The sequence below is a fragment of the Gigantopelta aegis genome, chromosome 13 (genome assembly GCF_016097555.1).
Source record: "Gigantopelta aegis isolate Gae_Host chromosome 13, Gae_host_genome, whole genome shotgun sequence".
Classification (NCBI taxonomy): domain Eukaryota; kingdom Metazoa; phylum Mollusca; class Gastropoda; order Neomphalida; family Peltospiridae; genus Gigantopelta; species Gigantopelta aegis.
In genome coordinates, this window is record NC_054711.1 from 32317723 (window position 1) to 32324381 (window position 6659).

Sequence of the window (6659 nt, forward strand, 5' to 3'; positions counted from 1 at the left end):
CAGTTTGTTTAATAAAATTCTGTTTGACGACCTATTGCAATTAAAACAAAATTCCTAGGTATCTGTAACATTTATATGCATAATACATCTTTAAATAATGAACACGTATTCGCTTTCGACCTCTGTTAAATATTGTAGGTGTCATTTTATAAAGCTATTTAAGTCATTCAAAACATGCATAGTATCAATTAAAGGGACAGACCCTAGTTTTTAAATGCTACGACGTATTTTTCACTATTAAAGCCATTTTTAATAATGAAAATTAGTAGTACTTGCATTTTATTATTTAGAATATTCATTTTCGTACACATAAAGTGGTTCTGGTCATCCAGGTTTTTGTAATAATCCACAATGCATTTTTCATAATTCTAAAAACGCACGTTCGTCTGAGAAGTAATGGTTATCGAGACAGGCTCTAGTTTATTTTAGACGATATTTTCATGTTTAAACATCACACGTTTCAGCTTCTCTCTGTTATAACCGTATCCAAGTATTTTGCAGGTGTGTAGATTATCTAAGCTTACTGTCCATTTTCACAGGCTAAAACTAGGATCTGCGCCTTTAAGACAAAGAAGTATTAAGATGTTTTCATGTTGTAAACACGTAAAATAAAATTGATTTTGTTCTTAGCACTTTGTGTCGCTGTGTATTTTATTTCCAAATCCAATGTTTTGTTCTCACAAAACTGTGTAAAAAGATAACTTGCTGCTAATTTGTTAGTGTACCTTATTTAGAAGTGGGTACCAGAACATAACAAATGTTGTTGATGGTGTTGATGATAATGATGATGTTGATGATGATAGTGGTGATGAAAATGATGGTGAAGATGATGATGATGGTGAAGAAGAAGAAGAAGAAGATGATGATGATGATGATACTAATGATTATGATGTTCATGATGATGATGGTGAAGATGATGATTATGATGAAGAAGATGATGATGATGATGGTGGTGATGATTATGAAGAAGATGAAGATGGTGAAGAAGAAGACGAAGATGAAGAAGATGATGATGATGATTATGATGATGATGATGGTGAAGATGATGATGGTGAAGAAGATGATGATGATGATGGTGAAGAAGAAGGAGAAGAAGATGATGATACTGATGATGATGATGATAATGATGATGGTGAAGTTGATGATGATGAAGATGATGATGGTGGTCAACATGGTGATGATGATTGTGAAGATGATGATGGTGGTATGATGATGATGATTATGCTGATGATGATGATGAAGATGGCGATGATAAGCAGGGTATTGTACAGAAATGTCCCATAAGCGCACAAACTCAAACGAGTAAGCCAATCTGAATCAACTAACGTCTGCAACAGCAAGGGATCTCTCACAAGCACATGTCAGCAGACAGGACAGAATATTAAATATATATGGTTCCTATAATACGTGTACTCTCTCTCCCCCCCCCCCCTCTCTCTCTCGCTCGCTCACTCGCTCTCTCGCTTTCTCTCTCTCCCTCTCTCTTTCTCACTATCCTCTCTCTCTCTCTCTCTCTCTCTCTCTCTCTCTCTCTCTCTCTCTCTCTCTCTCTGTATGTATCATCTATCTTTCTGTCTATCTCTCTCTCTCTGTGTCTTTCCATTTCTCCCACTGCCACTGTATCTCTCTGTATATCTCTCTCCCTCCCTCCCTCCCTCTCCCTCACCCCCTCTCTCTGTCTATCTGTGTCCATATATATATATATCATCTTTCTATCTCTATGTCTCTGTTTCTGCCTGTCTGTCTGTCTGTCTGTCTGTCTGTCTGTCTCTCTCTCTCTCTCTCTCTCTCTTTCTCTCTCTCCTGTCTCTCTCCTCTCTCTCTCTCCTCTCTCTTGTGTATTTATCATCTATCTCTGTCTCTCTCTCTCTCTCTCTCTCTCTCTCTCTCTGTCTCTCTCTCTCCCCTCTCTTCCTCCCTCCCTCTCTCACCCCTCTCTTTCAAAGTGTATCATCTCGATAATCATATGTTAGACATCAAACAGGCGTATTTAAAAATATTACTAAGATGGTGTTAAGTAGAGGTTTATTTTTCGCTTCAATAACAAGACTTGGTCAGTGTTACGGAAATCATCTCCACTGGTCTATACTAGTTACAATAAGTTAAGGGCCAGAATAACATTTTACATTACGCTTTAAAATATTCAGTGGTGGTGACAGATTTCAGACATAGTTAAAACATTGCAGATTACATGTACCCCAGACATTGACTCTAAGCCGGTAAAAAGCCTGTGACAACTGCATATAATTGTTTTTATCTTGTTTGAATTATTAAAACGTTTTCTTGCAAAACTGCATGGTAGACATAAAACTCTTTTTTTTATGCTAACACTCCCATATGTTCATGCCTAGTGCAAGACGTAACCGAGTGGTAAAGCTATCGCTTGATGCGCGATCGGATTGGGATCGATCGCCGTCGGTGGGCGCATTGGGCCATTTCTGGTTCCAGCCAGTGCACCACGACTGGTATATCGATGGCCGTGGTATGTGCTGTCCTGTCTGTGGGAGAGTGCATATAAAAGATCACTTGCTGCATTAGAAACAAATGTAGCGGGTTTTCTCATGACTCTATGTCAATATTGTCAAATGTTTTGACATCCAATACCCGATGATTAATACATCGATGTGATCTAGTGGTGTCGTTAAACAAAGCAAACTTTCACATCTAAGTAGGGTTGGGAGGGTATAAATTTCTTTACAATCTGGCTCTGGATAACCATACCACCACCAACACATAAACTGGGCATTTTGGACCGTGGCCGAGCACTGTCGAGTGTTCTTGTGGCCCTTAACTTCTTGTGACCAGTATATTACGGGACCAGGAGAGCTGCTTGTGTTGGACGAAGTAGCTAGCAGACACTGTCAAGGCTGGAGGCGAATCCACGAGTGTTCATGTGGCCCTTAACTTCTTGTGACCAGTATATTACGGGACCAGGAGAGCTGCTTGTGTTGGACGAAGTAGCTAGCAGACACTGTCAAGGCTGGAGGCGAATCCACGAGTGTTCATGTGGCCCTTAACTTCTTGTGACCAGTATATTACGGGACCAGGAGAGCTGCTTGTGTTGGACGAAGTAGCTAGCAGACGCTGTCATGGCTGGAGGCGAATCGACGAGTGTTCATGTGGTCATGTGGCAGATGTCAGAACTTGTGCCATGGATTCATCACTTTGTTTGCATTTACCATAGTTTGACACCCAATAGCGGATGTATTTTTCGTGCTGGGGTGTCGTTAAACATTCATTCATTCATTCATTCATTCATTCATTGTGCTCAGGACAGGCGTGCGCAATAACAGCTTGCTCTGAATGTGCACATTGAAACAGTTGATTTTGACCTTGAGATAGAGCTTATCTCAGTGTCATTGCAGACTATCTCGTCGGATTACCACGTGTACTGCGACACACAGCACGTAATGAGAGCTACATGCATACATACATGTAGGCCATCTCACAATGATGTTGGTTGGACTATACCAATTAAAATCCCATTGGTGACAGTGTTAAGATATTGGCCTAAAACTACTACACAACGTATCAACCAAAATATGTACCATAGATATGAATACTACAACACCTCACCCAAAGTAGTGACTGAGTTAAATGGCACCTTTCATGGCTCATTTTCGAAATAACAGGATGTTTTTACAAGCGCCGTCAATTCCGCACAAAATGGTAGTGCTTAGTTTTACAGGCACCCCGTGTATGTTTCAAGCACAAGTGTGCCTGACACACTGGTACTGCACAAAATAAAATTGCATTCATTTATTACCTACATAAAACTGTACTTGATGCAAGCAACCACTGTCACATTGATCACCAATGGCAGGACTCACCGATTTAACTCCTCCATTAAAAGTTCGGGTCACTTCGAACTTTGACCCAGCCGAGATGCTATTTGGTGGAGTACTACCTGTAATATCACCCTTGAAGAACTTCCTGGTCGCTTAACATAAAGGCAGTGTTTCCTTTTGAACAGAAAAAAACGAGGTTGTCACAAGTGTCTCAGCTTTCACACACACACACACACACACACACACACACACACACAGAGAGAGAGAGAGAGAGAGAGAGAGAGAGAGAGAGAGAGAGAGAGAGAGAGAGAGAGAGAGAGAGAGAGAGAGAGAGAGAGAGAGAGAGAGAGAGAGAGAGAGAGAGAGAGAGAGCACAAAACAAGCGTACGAGACAGGGGCAGGTGGGCAACTGCCCCCTCCCCCCCTCCCATCAGTGCTGGAGCAAAACCTCAAATTTGGACAAAATATATACAGATATTCGGTGAACATGTGCCAACATGAGACCTTTATACCATGTATTTCCATCATTCTACCCTCAAAAGTAGTTGTAATCCATGTTAAACTGCGTAGTGATTCGTTTGCAGTCCTATACAGCTGGTTGGTAGTAATATGAATAAATGTTATCTAGATTTGGGTATTTTCCTTTAATTCGGGCATAAGCCAGCTTGCCCCCTGTCACGGGGATTCTATAATTCCCGTAACCGAATAAAACACGATTATCAAAATGTCTCTCCTACTTGTATATCTATTAGATCTCTCTGTAACAGGCTGTTAAACCTAGTATGGCTCGTCTCTAGGTATGATCAGAGATACGATCTTATATAAAGTATATATTATTATAGCACGTTAGTTCTCTAGAAAACACAACAAAAACACAATACACTTTGGAATCTGTATTAATCTACGCTGACAAATGTACAGCCGTAGTATTAAATTAATAACAACAATAATACAACCCAGAACTGATCACTTAATTAGTTAATCTCTAGGTGTCTAGTTACACAATATGCGAATCACTTCACCGTTACACCACACCCACACGTGTGATAATTGAGAAACGCTTCTAGGAGAAGTTAATTAATAAAGGAATTACAACACCATTCCTAACTGGTTAATTTATAATTAACCCTTACTACTCGTTCAGTAACGTGTGATAATTTAGAACGCTTCTTGGGGAACTTAATTAATAAAGGAATTACAGCTCTATTCCTAACGGGTTAATTTTTAATTAACCCTAACTACTCCTTAGTGATCTTGTAACACAGAATTAATACTTATCACAATAAAGACAATAACCTACAGTGTACCCAGGGTCTTCTAGGATGACTGGCTAAGCTTTACATTACCAAATACTCATATAATGTTAGAACAATAAGTCTACGATTTACTTCGTCAGATGACCGAAGACACTGTCTAAAGAATATTGGTATAATACAGTATTAAAATATTTAAGTCACACCAATCACATCAAGGTTATACACAGAGCAGAAATGATATTTACCAAAGTCCAAACGGACTAACGTTCCTCCGGAGCCTTCCTAATCGTTCTCCTAGATCTCTCTAAATTCTAGCTATTTATTCCAAAATCAGAATTGGCCTGAGGGAACAAAGCGGCACCTCACGTATCATCTCATAGTCTACCTCGGTATATTTCTCTGTGATCGTCAGACTACTGACGCCATCGTCGCCAAATCGCAGTTGTAAAACCCGCACTCGCAGAGGTATTACGTAACTACTCGCCACATGGCCTCCACAGCGGGACTAAGTGCATATTGGAACGCAAGAATCGCGCGAGAAGTATTACGTAACAAGTTGTCCACCTGGGCTACGGGCAATAAACTGCACACGGCACCCTAACACAATTAAAATCGCCACAGGCGAAACAAATTAAGAGCATGTACCGTGACACACCCCCACCTCAAAAAGGATATTTCCTCTACTCTAGGAATAGGGAAATATACTACATTAAAACAAAGGGGTGCGTTAACCGACGCATACGGGCATTTATAACACATGTAATAATAAGGTGACTACCAGTAATCACACTGAGTCTCTGAGTCCCTGGTATACAAAAATATATATAAACAAAACAGAAATAAAGAATGTCAACACATTATCATAACGTTCAACTTCGGGACAGGGCATCAGCGATTACATTGGATGTGCCCTTGATATGTTCAATGGTAATTGGGAATTCCTGCAGAAGAAGACTCCATCTCAAAACTCTCTGGTTGGAGGCTTTCATTAGGATGGTCCAGTCCGTCTTCGTCTTCCTGGAACAGCACAGCTCCAGCACCCACGTCACTGGCACCCATAGCTAGCTTGAAAGGCACTCGGTAGTCTGGTGCTGCCATCACGGGAGACGAGTAGCGCCTCTGCTTGAGCCGGTTGAATGACTTCTCGCATTCACCTGACCAATGGAACTTCGTGTTCTTCCTTTTCAGCGTCGCACGTTTTCCAGGTTTTCTCCGATAGGCATGCTGTCGAATCTGTGTAGCGTTGGGTTCCCAGCGCACATCTTGGCTTAAGGTATTGGTAACCGTTGGAAGGTCCCGACAAATGGAAACATTGTCTTGTATCAATGTAGTCAGCTTTGCTCGCTGGGGGTTCAAGTCTGCTAGAATCTGGCCGTTGGCCAACTTGACCTCTGCAGTCTTGACGTCATCACCGGAAATTGAGTGTCTCTCAATTTGGACCGGTCCCTCTGGAACTATCGGCAGTCTGTCAAAATAACCTTTTAGCAAATTGATGTGACAATACCTACTTTTCCTAACCCTATCAGGAGTGTTTATCACATACCCTGTCTCATTAACCCGTTTGTGCACAACATAGGGCCCGAAATACCTATTCTGCACAGAACCCCGTTTAATG